Raw genomic sequence first — 13,838 nt, forward strand, 5'->3', positions numbered from 1 at the left:
AGGTTTAAAAATGTAGTGTTAGAGTGTTCAGCAGAAGTTTGTGGTTACAGGAAAGTGGGTGCAGGAGGGAAGAGGAGCGATTGGTGGAATGATGATGTAAAGAGAGTAGTAAGGGAGAAAAAGTTAGCATATGAGAAGTTTTTACAAAGTAGAAGTGATGCAAGGAGGGAAGAGTATATGGAGAAAAAGAGAGAGGTTAAGAGAGTGGTGAAGCAATGTAAAAAGAGAGCAAATGAGAGAGTGGGTGAGATGTTATCAACAAATTTTGTTGAAAATAAGAAAAAGTTTTGGAGTGAGATTAACAAGTTAAGAAAGCCTAGAGAACAAATGGATTTGTCAGTTAAAAATAGGAGAGGAGAGTTATTAAATGGAGAGTTAGAGGTATTGGGAAGATGGAAGGAATATTTTGAGGAATTGTTAAATGTTGATGAAGATAGGGAAGCTGTGATTTCGTGTATAGGGCAAGGAGGAATAACATCTTGTAGGAGTGAGGAAGAGCCAGTTGTGAGTGTGGGGGAAGTTCGTGAGGCAGTAGGTAAAATGAAAGGGGGTAAGGCAGCCGGGATTGATGGGATAAAGATAGAAATGTTAAAAGCAGGTGGGGATATAGTTTTGGAGTGGTTGGTGCAATTGTTTAATAAATGTATGGAAGAGGGTAAGGTACCTAGGGATTGGCAGAGAGCATGCATAGTTCCTTTGTATAAAGGCAAAGGGGATAAAAGAGAGTGCAAAAATTATAGGGGGATAAGTCTGTTGAGTGTACCTGGTAAAGTGTATGGTAGAGTTATAATTGAAAGAATTAAGAGTAAGACGGAGAATAGGATAGCAGATGAACAAGGAGGCTTTAGGAAAGGTAGGGGGTGTGTGGACCAGGTGTTTACAGTGAAACATATAAGTGAACAGTATTTAGATAAGGCTAAAGAGGTCTTTGTGGCATTTATGGATTTGGAAAAGGCGTATGACAGGGTGGATAGGGGGGCAATGTGGCAGATGTTGCAAGTGTATGGTGTAGGAGGTAGGTTACTGAAAGCAGTGAAGAGTTTTTACGAGGATAGTGAGGCTCAAGTTAGAGTATGTAGGAAAGAGGGAAATTTTTTCCCAGTAAAAGTAGGCCTTAGACAAGGATGTGTGATGTCACCGTGGTTGTTTAATATATTTATAGATGGGGTTGTAAGAGAAGTAAATGCGAGGGTCTTGGCAAGAGGCGTGGAGTTAAAAGATAAAGAATCACACACAAAGTGGGAGTTGTCACAGCTGCTCTTTGCTGATGACACTGTGCTCTTGGGAGATTCTGAAGAGAAGTTGCAGAGATTGGTGGATGAATTTGGTAGGGTGTGCAAAAGAAGAAAATTAAAGGTGAATACAGGAAAGAGTAAGGTTATGAGGATAACAAAAAGATTAGGTGATGAAAGATTGAATATCAGATTGGAGGGAGAGAGTATGGAGGAGGTGAACGTATTCAGATATTTGGGAGTGGACGTGTCAGCGGATGGGTCTATGAAAGATGAGGTGAATCATAGAATTGATGAGGGAAAAAGAGTGAGTGGTGCACTTAGGAGTCTGTGGAGACAAAGAACTTTGTCCTTGGAGGCAAAGAGGGGAATGTATGAGAGTATAGTTTTACCAACGCTCTTATATGGGTGTGAAGCGTGGGTGATGAATGTTGCAGCGAGGAGAAGGCTGGAGGCAGTGGAGATGTCATGTCTGAGGGCAATGTGTGGTGTGAATATAATGCAGAGAATTCGTAGTTTGGAAGTTAGGAGGAGGTGCGGGATTACCAAAACTGTTGTCCAGAGGGCTGAGGAAGGGTTGTTGAGGTGGTTCGGACATGTAGAGAGAATGGAGCGAAACAGAATGACTTCAAGAGTGTATCAGTCTGTAGTGGAAGGAAGGCGGGGTAGGGGTCGGCCTAGGAAGGGTTGGAGGGAGGGGGTAAAGGAGGTTTTGTGTGCGAGGGGCTTGGACTTCCAGCAGGCATGCTTGAGCGTGTTTGATAGGAGTGAATGGAGACAAATGGTTTTTAATACTTGACGTGCTGTTGGAGTGTGAGCAAAGTAACATTTATGAAGGGATTCAGGGAAACCGGCAGGCCGGACTTGAGTCCTGGAGATGGGAAGTACAGTGCCTGCACTCTGAAGGAGGGGTGTTAATGTTGCAGTTTAAAAACTGTAGTGTAAAGCACCCTTCTGGCAAGACAGTGATGGAGTGAATGATGGTGAAAGTTTTTCTTTTTCGGGCCACCCTGCCTTGGTGGGAATCGGCCGGTGTGATAATAAAAAAAAAAAAATATATATATATAATATATATATATATATATATATATATATATATATATATATATATATATATATATATATATATATAATAACAAGTCGGCCGTCTCCCACCGAGGCAGGGTGACCCAAAAAAGAAAGAAAATCCCCAAAAAGAAAATACTTTCATCATCATTCAACACTTTCACCTCACTCACACATAATCACTGTTTTTGCAGAGGTGCTCAGAATACAACAGTTTATAAGCATATACATATAGAGATACACAACATATCCCTCCAAACTGCCAATATCCCAAACCCCTCCTTTAGAGTGCAGGCATTGTACTTCCCATTTCCAGGACTCAAGTCCGGCTATATAAAAATAACCAGTTTCCCCGCATCCCTTCACTAAATATTACCCTGCTCACACTCCAACAGCTCGTCAGGTCCCAAATATCATTTGTCTCCATTCACTCCTATCTAACACGCTCATGCACGCTTGCGGGAAGTCCAAGCCCCTCGCCCACAAAACCTCCTTTACCCCCTCCCTCCAACCTTTTCGAGGAAGACCCCTACCCCGCCTTCCTTCCCCTACAGATTTATACGCTCTCCATGTCATTCTACTTTGATCCATTCTCTCTAAATGACCAAACCACCTCAACAACCCCTCTTCTGCCCTCTGAATAATACTTTTATTAACTCCACACCTTCTCCGAATTTTCTGCATAATATTTACACCACACATTGCCCTTAGACAGGACATCTCCACTGCCTCCAACTGTCTCCTCGCTGCTGCATTTACCACCCAAGCTTCACATCCATATAAGAGTGTTGGTACTACTATGCTTTTATGCATTCCCTTCTTTGCCTCCATAGATAACGTTTTTTGTCTCCACATGTACCTCAATGCACCACTCGCCTTTTTTCCTTCATCAATTCTATGATTAACCTCATCCTTCATAAATCCATCCACTGACACATCAACTCTCAAATATCTGAAAACATTCACTTCCATACTCCTCCTCCCCAGTTTGATATCCAATTTTTCTTTATCTAAATCATTTGATACCCTCATTACCTTACTCTTTTCTATGTTCACTTTCAACTTTCTACCTTTACACACCCTCCCAAACTCGTCCACTAACCTTTGCAATTTTTCTTTAGAATCTCCCATAAGCACAGTATCATCAGCAAAAAGTAACTGTGTCAATTCCCATTTTGTATTTGAATCCCCATAATTTAATCCTACCCCTCTCCCGAACACCCTAGCATTTACTTCTTTTACAACCCCATCTATAAATATATTAAACAACCTTGGTAACATTACACATCCCTGTCTATGACCCACCTTTACCAGGAAGTAGTCTTCCTCTCTTCTACTCATACTGAACAAATTTGTTCCCACAAGGAATAATGTAAATTAGATTCATCCATTTTAGACCCCCAAAAATACACTTACAAAAACACTTACATAATACACTTACATAATTGTTCAAGTTTTGAGCTGTTCGTATCCCGAGGTACCACTGTACAGTGGACCCCCGGTTAACGATATTTTTTCACTCCAGAAGTATGTTCAGGTGCCAGTACTGACCGAATTTATTCCCATAAGGAATATTGTGAAGAAGATTAGTCCATTTCAGACCCCCAAACATACACGTACAAATGCACTTACATAAATACACTTACATAATTGGTCGCATGCGGGGGTCCACTGTATATATACATATATGTATCTTTATTTCTTTCTTTCAACACACCGGCAGTATCCCACCGAGGCGGGGTGGCCCAAAAGGAAAAACGAAAGTTTCTCCTTTTACATTTAGTAATATACACAGGAAAAGGGGTTACTAGCCCCTTGCTCCCAGCATTTTAGTCGCCTCTTACAACACGCTTGGCTTACAGAGGAAGAATTCTGTTCCACTTCCCCATGGAGATAAGAGGAAATAAACAAGAATAAGAACTAGAAAGAAAATAGAAGAAAACCCAGAGGGGTGTGTATATATTTGCTTGTACATGTATGTGTAGTGTGACCTAAGTGTAAGTAGAAGTAGCAAGATGTACCTGAAATCTTGCATGTGTATGAGACAGAAAAAAAAGACACCAGCAATCCTACCATCGTGTAAAACAATTACTGTACAGGCTTCCGTTTTACACCCAATTGGCAGGAAGGTAGTACTTCCCTGGGCGGGTGCTGTCTACCAACCTACTACCTAGAATATATATATATATATATATGCAAAACAACCACTCTGAAAAAATAGAGAAATTCCAAGCGCTTTCGTGACTACTCACATTATCAAGGAACTATGAAAGTAAAGCATCCAAGGAAGCTATATAAGGGGTCTGGTCGGCACCTCACTATCAGATCCCACAACGGTTTAAACACGTGACGCGCGGCGAGCCAACTTGGAAAGGTCCTTGGCACAACTCACCCCACAAACTATTCTACCCAAGAAATAAGAAATTTTAAAGATTATTTGTCCAGTGTATTATTAAATTCTTCCCAAATTCTATTAATTATAAATGGATCTAATTTATATAACCCAAAGGAAATATTCATATTATTGTCAAAACTGCTTTTTATGAAACAAGATTCAATTATATTCCTGTCGACCATGGACTTGCTTGATACTACTTTCTCAACTTTTTGAAAATCAATTGGATGGTTAAAATCTCTTACATGAATAAATAGAGCATTGGAATCTTGTCCAGTTCTAATGCTATATTTATGTTGTTTTAATCTTAGTTCGAGATTTTTACCAGTTTGACCGTAATAAACTTTATCGCAAATTTTACAAGGAATCTTATAGACACATCCATCAGCATTTTGGGGGGAATTCTTTATCAAAAGTTTTTTTACTGTATCGAGATTTTTGAATACAACTTTAATATTAAAAGTCTTAAGAAGAGAAGGCATATCAACCAAGTTTTCATGGTAAGGGAGAACCAACATATTTTTATTTGAATAAGGCTGGTTGTCCCTTTTTGGGTTGTAAAAAGTATTTCTGGCAACTTTAAAAGATTTATCAATTACATTTCTTGGGTATTTTAAATCATTACCTATTTCATAAATTTTGGATATTTCCTCATCTATGAACTCAGGACTACAAATTCGTAAAGCTCTCAGAAACATTGATGAGAAAACAGACAGTTTGACTCTATCTTGATGCGAGGAATAATAGTGGACATAGGAACAGTTATTAGTAGGTTTTCTGTAAATTTTAAATTTGAATTCATTATTACCCTTAATAATTAAAACATCTAGAAAAGGCAATGAGTTATTTTCTTCAAACTCAACAGTAAAGTTTATTGAATGGGCTAAGCTATTTAATTTTCCAAGGAAATGGTGTATATCTACATTTTTGGGCATAAGACACAAAATATCATCAACATATCTGAACCATTTAGCTCTATTAGTTCCCTTGCTTCCTTCCCTACCCTGCAGCGCTGTATAGCCCTTGTGGCTTAGCGCTTCTTTTTGATTATAATAATAATAATTAGCTCTATTAGGGAGGATTGTGTTAAGTAACCTTGTTTCAAAAAATTCCATGTATAGGTTACTAAGAACAGGTGAAAGAGGATTTCCCATTGCCATACCAAACTTCTGAGTGTAAAATTTATCATTAACCCTTTGAGGGTCGACAGGCCCTCTCCGAAACTCGTTCTCAGGGTCGGCCAAATTTCAAAAAAAAAAAAAAATTATTTTTTCTTATGAAAAAATAGAGTATTTTTTTCTAAACATTATAGGCTAAACAAAAAAATTTTAGCGTCAATACTTACCGAGATATGGAGGTGTGAAATTTCCCAAAATTGAACAGCATATGGTAACATCGCCGACTGCCGTCACCCGGTATTTTTCTATTTACTTTTTTATGTACTATTTTCAATTTTTTTTCAATTTTTCTTTTTCTGCGTAACTTTTATGGCCTCTGAGGCCAACATGATCAGTATTTTGTAAGTTATTTCTTTTTCAATACTACACAATAAGGGCGTAAACACTGTTGTCATTATTTTGTTTACAGAAAATATTTACACAAACAAACAATATGAAATGTTGTTTATTACTATTTTTCTATATTTTATATACACATATACAGTCACAGGACATGTTTCTAGAAGTTCTGCAGCCTGTGGAAGTCTTTGAAACATGGTGTCATGCACAGTGGAGTTTTGCACTCCTCACACATAAAACGAGTGTCTCTGCGTTGTCGTGGGCGTTTTTTTGTATGTGAACAGACGTAACACCTCTTCTGAGCCTTTTTCTTCAAAGCAGTAGCAGGCAGTTTTACCAGGAAGTGATCACCATGCTTCAGACGAGCAGGTAGTTGTTGATAATTTGGTGGGCGGTCAATTGCAGGTGCATTTCCTTGGTACTTGAATACTATTTGTCTGATGACAGACAAACAGAATTCGCCGTACTGTGGTTTGTTTTTGGTGCTCATCTTATACATATTATAAGCATTGAGCATGGAAATGTCCAGAAGATGGAAAAACAGTTTGATGTACCACTTATAACTCTTGCGAACACAATCAGCAAACCCAATCTGCATGTCACATTTGTCCACTGAACGCATGTTGAAGGTGTAATCAATCACAGCTGCAGGTTTTAGAATGGGTTCATTTCTCTCTCTATGCTGCCTGCCACTGTCTGCCATTTCATTAGGGTGAATTGATGACAACAGTGTGACATCTCGTTTGTCATGCCACCGAAATGCCATGATGTCATTGGCAGCAAACGCCTGCACCTCACCTCTGCGAGTGCCAGCATCAAACCTGGGCATATGTTTTCGATTTGCACGCACTGTGCCACACACATCTGTCATGTTCACTCGCAAAAAATCACTGAGTGAGGGGCTTGTGTACCAGTTATCTGTATATAATATATGCCCCTTACCAAGGTATGGTTCTATCATTGTTCGAACCACATCACCTGAGATGCCCAATAACTTCCTGGTATTTTGCAATGTATAACTTCCAGTGTACACAATAATATCCAATACCAGACCACTGTAACAATCACAAAGCACAAACAACTTTATACCAAAGCGTTTCCTCTTGCTTGGTATGTACTGCTTGAAAGAGAGTCTTCCTTTGAACAGAATCAAAGACTCGTCAATTACAAGCTTCCTGAAGGGATAAAAATGAGTACTGAATTTCTGTTTCAGATACACAAACACATTCCTAATCTTATATAACCTGTCAGTTCTGTCAGGCCTGGTTTTATCTGAGAAGTGAAGCATACGTAACATTAGCACAAATCGATTCACTGGCATTATATCACTGAAACCTGGTGTTGCAATCAGGGGGTCTGTTGACCAGTATGATTTCACTTTGTGCTTATACACATGTGGCATAAGCATTATTGTGGCAAAGAAAAGATACAGCTCAGCCACAGTTGCCTCCTTCCATTGGTGTAGACGTGATTTTGGTGAAAGTATTGTGTTTGCCATGGTGTACTCGTAGTATGTGTTGCTTTCCATGACAATACTTTTCATCAGTGGTTCGTCAAAGAATAACTCGAAACATTCCAGTTCACTGGCATTGTTCCCAAGTGTACAAGATGGCCGTATTCCACTTTGGCTGCCATCAAACTGGTGGGGATTTGGAACAAAATTGACAGCTTCCTGCCAATCCCAGGTGCGGTCTGCTGGTGGGTACTGGACAATGACAGGTGGTTGTGGTTGTGGAGGTTGTGGTTGTGGAGGTTGTGGTTGTGGAGGCTGGTGTGGTGGGGGAGTGGGGGATGGTGGCCTTTGTTCTAGATCAGCTGAGGCAGCGGCGTGGGTGGCAGCGTGGGTGGCAGCATGGCCCACTGCTGGTGCCTCACCGCCGGCACCACTACCACCACGCACATTTTCCATCCCAATTGCAACAGTATCTTCGTCATTTTCACTGTCTGTTCCTGTTGTACAGCCACGGGATGTACTCCGAGATACACTCCTTCCCCTTGGAATAGCATATGGCACACTTCCAGAGCGCATATATCGTCGTATATACTGACGCTTCACTGGGGAATATTGCACTTCACTATCACTACTGGAACTAGTTTGAAGAGCTTGTAGTTCATATTCACTATCACTATCATCACCCATGCTCTCATCTGAGTCTGGGATTTGGGAAAATAGAAGTTTCCTCTTGGGTTCTGGAACAACTGAACGTGAACACGAGGGCCCAGCACCAGAGGTGGAAGGCTGAGGGTCGTCTGGGTTTTCTTCACTATTACCGATATTATGGTCATTAGTTTCGGTCAAAACCTCACTAAAACCACGAAACTCATCTTCACTGGCACTTCCATCACTATTAGAACTGTCACTGGGGAACAAAAGTGTCCCAATTCGCCGAGGAGTGAGGAGCTTCTTACCGCGAGGCATGGTGGACATTGTTTACTAAGAGGGCATTCCCACAATGCACCACTGGGTCCCAGATTTTTTTTCTACCGCGCACACTGACCACGCAGACCCATTCTCTCACACCTAGGTCTATCAGCCTTTTCGCGCGAGATTTGAGGCCGCTAGAATTTATGCGTACTAGTACGTCAAAAACCCCTACGCGTAAGACGTACTAGTACGACGAAAACCCTCAAAGGGTTAAATACAAATTTTGCATCAACAATGCAAAGTTTAATAAGTTTAATGATAGTAGGAACTGGCAATGGTAAATCATAGTTAACGAGTTCTTCAGATAAGAAACTTAATAAATCATCAACAGGAACTTTCGTAAACAAGGAAGTAACATCAAAACTAACCATGTTAAAAACATTTAGGTCAGTTTAGGTTAGTTTTGATGTTACTTCCTTGTTTACGAAAGTTCCTGTTGATGATTTATTAAGTTTCTTATCTGAAGAACTCGTTAACTATGATTTACCATTGCCAGTTCCTACTATCATTAAACTTATTAAACTTTGCATTGTTGATGCAAAATTTGTATTTAATGATAAATTTTACACTCAGAAGTTTGGTATGGCAATGGGAAATCCTCTTTCACCTGTTCTTAGTAACCTATACATGGAATTTTTTGAAACAAGGTTACTTAACACAATCCTCCCTAATAGAGCTAAATGGTTCAGATATGTTGATGATATTTTGTGTCTTATGCCCAAAAATGTAGATATACACCATTTCCTTGGAAAATTAAATAGCTTAGCCCATTCAATAAACTTTACTGTTGAGTTTGAAGAAAATAACTCATTGCCTTTTCTAGATGTTTTAATTATTAAGGGTAATAATGAATTCAAATTTAAAATTTACAGAAAACCTACTAATAACTGTTCCTATGTCCACTATTATTCCTCGCATCAAGATAGAGTCAAACTGTCTGTTTTCTCATCAATGTTTCTGAGAGCTTTACGAATTTGTAGTCCTGAGTTCATAGATGAGGAAATATCCAAAATTTATGAAATAGGTAATGATTTAAAATACCCAAGAAATGTAATTGATAAATCTTTTAAAGTTGCCAGAAATACTTTTTACAACCCAAAAAGGGACAACCAGCCTTATTCAAATAAAAATATGTTGGTTCTCCCTTACCATGAAAACTTGGTTGATATGCCTTCTCTTCTTAAGACTTTTAATATTAAAGTTGTATTCAAAAATCTCGATACAGTAAAAAAACTTTTGATAAAGAATTCCCCCCAAAATGCTGATGGATGTGTCTATAAGATTCCTTGTAAAATTTGCGATAAAGTTTATTACGGTCAAACTGGTAAAAATCTCGAACTAAGATTAAAACAACATAAATATAGCATTAGAACTGGACAAGATTCCAATGCTCTATTTATTCATGTAAGAGATTTTAACCATCCAATTGATTTTCAAAAAGTTGAGAAAGTAGTATCAAGCAAGTCCATGGTCGACAGGAATATAATTGAATCTTGTTTCATAAAAAGCAGTTTTGACAATAATATGAATATTTCCTTTGGGTTATATAAATTAGATCCATTTATAATTAATAGAATTTGGGAAGAATTTAATAATACACTGGACAAATAATCTTTAAAATTTCTTATTTCTTGGGTAGAATAGTTTGTGGGGTGAGTTGTGCCAAGGACCTTTCCAAGTTGGCTCGCCGCGCGTCACGTGTTTAAACCGTTGTGGGATCTGATAGTGAGGTGCCGACCAGACCCCTTATATAGCTTCCTTGGATGCTTTACTTTCATAGTTCCTTGATAATGTGAGTAGTCACGAAAGCACTTGGAATTTCTCTATTTTTTCAGAGTGGTTGTTTTGCATATTCTGAAATCACCTGTTTACTGTGATCTTATTGCATATATATATATATATATATATATATATATACAGTGGACCCTCGACCAGCGATGGCATCGATTAACGATAAATCTGACTAGCGATACATTGTATCGCAAAAATTTTGCCTTGATTAGCGCTAAAAAACTCGACCAACACTATTCGTTCCGTCTGAGACGCGTCCACTTCTGGCCAGTGTTTACAAGCCAGTCAGCCACCGCGGTTGCTTCCAAGCATACAATCGGAACATTTCATATTATCACAGCCTTTTTAGTGATTGCACCTGCAAAATAAGTCACCATGGGCCCCAAGAAAGCTTCTAGTGCCAACCCTACAGCAAAGAGGGTGAGAATTACTATGGATATGAAGAAAGAGATCATTGCTAAATATGAAAGTGGAGTGCATGTCTCCGAGCTGGCCAGGCTGTACACAAAACCCCAATCAACCATCGCTACTATTGTGGCCAAGAAAACGGCAATCAAGGAAGCTGTTCTTGCCAAAGGTGCAACTATGTTTTCGAAACTGAGATCGCAAGTGATAGAAGATATTGAGAGACTGTTATTGGTGTGGATAAACGAAAAACAGATAGCAGGAGATAGCATCTCTCAAGCGATCATATGTTAAAAGGCTAGGAAGTTGCATGACGATTTAATTAGAAAAATGCCAGCACCTAGTGGTGATGTGAGTGAATTTAAGGCCAGCAAAGGTTGGTTTGAGAGATTTAAGAATCGTAGTGGCATACATAGTGTGATAAGGTATGGTGAGGCTGCCAGTTTGGACCAAAAAGCAGCTGAAAAATATGTGCAGGAATTCAAGGAGTACATAGACAGTGAAGGACTGAAACCTGAACAAGTGTTTAATGGTGACACTGACAATGTTGTGAAACACTTTAGGAATGTCATAAAGGAACGGGAGGTACAGGCCTCTATGGGCAGATATGTTGTTCGACAGAGGTCCAGTGACTCTCAAGCTGGTCCTAGTGGCATTAAAAGAAGAAGGGAAGTAACCCCGAAAAAGGACTTGCCACCTCAAGTCCTAATGGAAGGGGATTCCCCTTCTAAACACTAAGACCATCAACACACTCCCCTCTTCCCATCCCATCAATCATCACCAGATCTTCAATAAAGGTAAGTGTCATGTAACTGTGCATGTCTTCTTCAGTTTGTGTGTATTAAAATTAATATTTCATGTGTTAAATTTTTTTTTTTTTCAATACTTTTGGGTGTCTTGCACGGATTAATTTGATTTCCATTTTTTCTTATGGGGAAAATTAACTTGACTAACGATTATTCTGACTAACGATGAGCTCTCAGGAACGGATTAATAGCGTTAGTCGAGGGTCCACTGTATATATATATATATACACACACACCTACCATCCGACTTACGACCAAGTTCGGTTCCGAGAAACCAGTCGTAAGTCGAAATGGTCGTAAGTCGAACTTTACTACTGAATATCAACAAAACATTTTTGTAATGACTATTTTATTGTTTTATTTTGGTATTTAATGTTTTACTTTACTTTTTATGTTGTTAGTACTGTATTTTATACTGTAAGGTTTAGGAAAAACACTTTGTACAACACAAATAGTTGTTTATTTCCCAGAAATTTGGCATAAAAAACACGGTCGTAAGTCGAGTAGGTCGTAAGTCGGATGGTAGGTGTATATATATATATATATATAGAGATATATATTATCTAGGTAGTAAGTTGGTAGACAGCAACCGCCCAGGGAGGTACTACCGTCCTGCCAAGTGAGTGTAAAACGAAAGCCTGTAATTGTTTTACATGATGCTAGGATTGCTGGTGTCTTTTGTCTGTCTCATAAACATGCAAGATTTCAGGTATGTTTTGCTACTTCTACTTACACTTAGGTCACACTACACATACATGTGCAAGCATATAGTATATACACACCCCTCTGGGTTTTCTTCTATTTTCTTTCTAGTTCTTGTTCTTGTTTATTTCCTCTTACCTCCATGGGGAAGTGGAACAGAATTCTTCCTCTGTAAGCCATGCGTGTTGTAAGAGGCGACTGAAATGCCAGGAGCAAGGGGCTAGTAACCCCTTCTTCTGTATATATTACTAAATGTAAAATGGAGAAACTTTCGTTTTTCCTTTTGGGCCACCCTGCCTCGGTGGGATACTGCCGGTGTGTTGAAAGAAGAAAGAAAGATATATATATATATATATATACATGTACATATATATATATATATTATCTAGGTAGTAGGTTGGTAGACAGCAACCACCCAGGGAGGTACTACTGTCCTGCCAAGTGAGTGTAGAACAGAATCCTGTAATTGTTTTACATGATGGTAGGATTGCTGGTGTCTTTTTTCTGCCTCTTAAACATGCAAGATTTCAGGCACATCTTGCTACTTCTATTTACACTTAGGTCACACTACACATACATGTACAAGCATATACATGTATATATATACACACCCCTCTGGGTTTTCTTCTAGTTCTTGTTCTTGTTTATTTCCTTTTATCTCCATGGGGAAGTGGAACAGAATTCTTCTCCGTTAGTCATGCGTGTTGTAAGAGGCGACTAAAATGCTGGGACCAAGGGGCTAGTAACCCCTTCTCTTGTATATATTACTAAATTTAAAAGGAGAAATTTTCATTTTTCCTTTTGGGCCACCCCGCCTCGGTGGGATACGGCTGGTTTGTTGAAAGAAAGAAGATATATATATTATGTAATCACATGCATACACTCATACATATACATACATACAGGTACAATGGATCGTCCTACACCTCTTTAAAATCCGAACAAAATTACATAACTATTTTTTGCCACAGAGTATGTAATGCATGCTTACCTATATTATTTACACTACAGTTGTCAGTGGTCATCAATCAATTTTGAGAGATTCTTAGCTTATTTTGCTGACATAACATGTCAGTAGCTGTGGCTAGTGACAAGTTAACTGAGTTGTCAGGTGAAGTAATCAAAGGGCTGAGCAATGTTCCTTTGTGACAGAACAAGAGCTCATAGCAGTTGGTCTTCATCTGAAAAACTGGCTTCAAGTGCCCCGGATATCCTCCCTGTAATATAACAGGTTCATTCTGAAAGTCAACTGTCAAATAAACTAATCTTGACAAGCCTCAACTTTCAGACCTTTCCAATTACCTCTACAGGTCCAGTAATATACTAAAATTTATCACTTTGGGAGAGGTAGAAGTGCAACATTCTTTGTAAGTACAGTAATAAATAAATCTTTTTCATTTATGTTAATGTTTAATTTAAGTTTCCAGCAGACCCTGGTGGGTCAGAGATGTATTACTGAATTATTATTATGACCCCTGCTGGTCTGGCAAAATAAAAATT

The 13,838-nt window shown here is 38.9% G+C and overlaps 1 protein-coding gene across 9 annotated transcripts in view; it reads left to right on the forward strand.

The window, feature by feature from the left end:
• nolo (no long nerve cord) overlaps positions 1 to 13,838 on the forward strand; it is a 485,538-nt gene that overhangs the window by 462,732 nt on the left and 8,968 nt on the right. The gene's annotated exons all lie outside the window — the stretch shown is intronic.

Source organism: Cherax quadricarinatus, chromosome 79, assembly GCF_038502225.1.
Source record: "Cherax quadricarinatus isolate ZL_2023a chromosome 79, ASM3850222v1, whole genome shotgun sequence".
Taxonomy (NCBI): Eukaryota; Metazoa; Arthropoda; class Malacostraca; order Decapoda; family Parastacidae; genus Cherax; species Cherax quadricarinatus.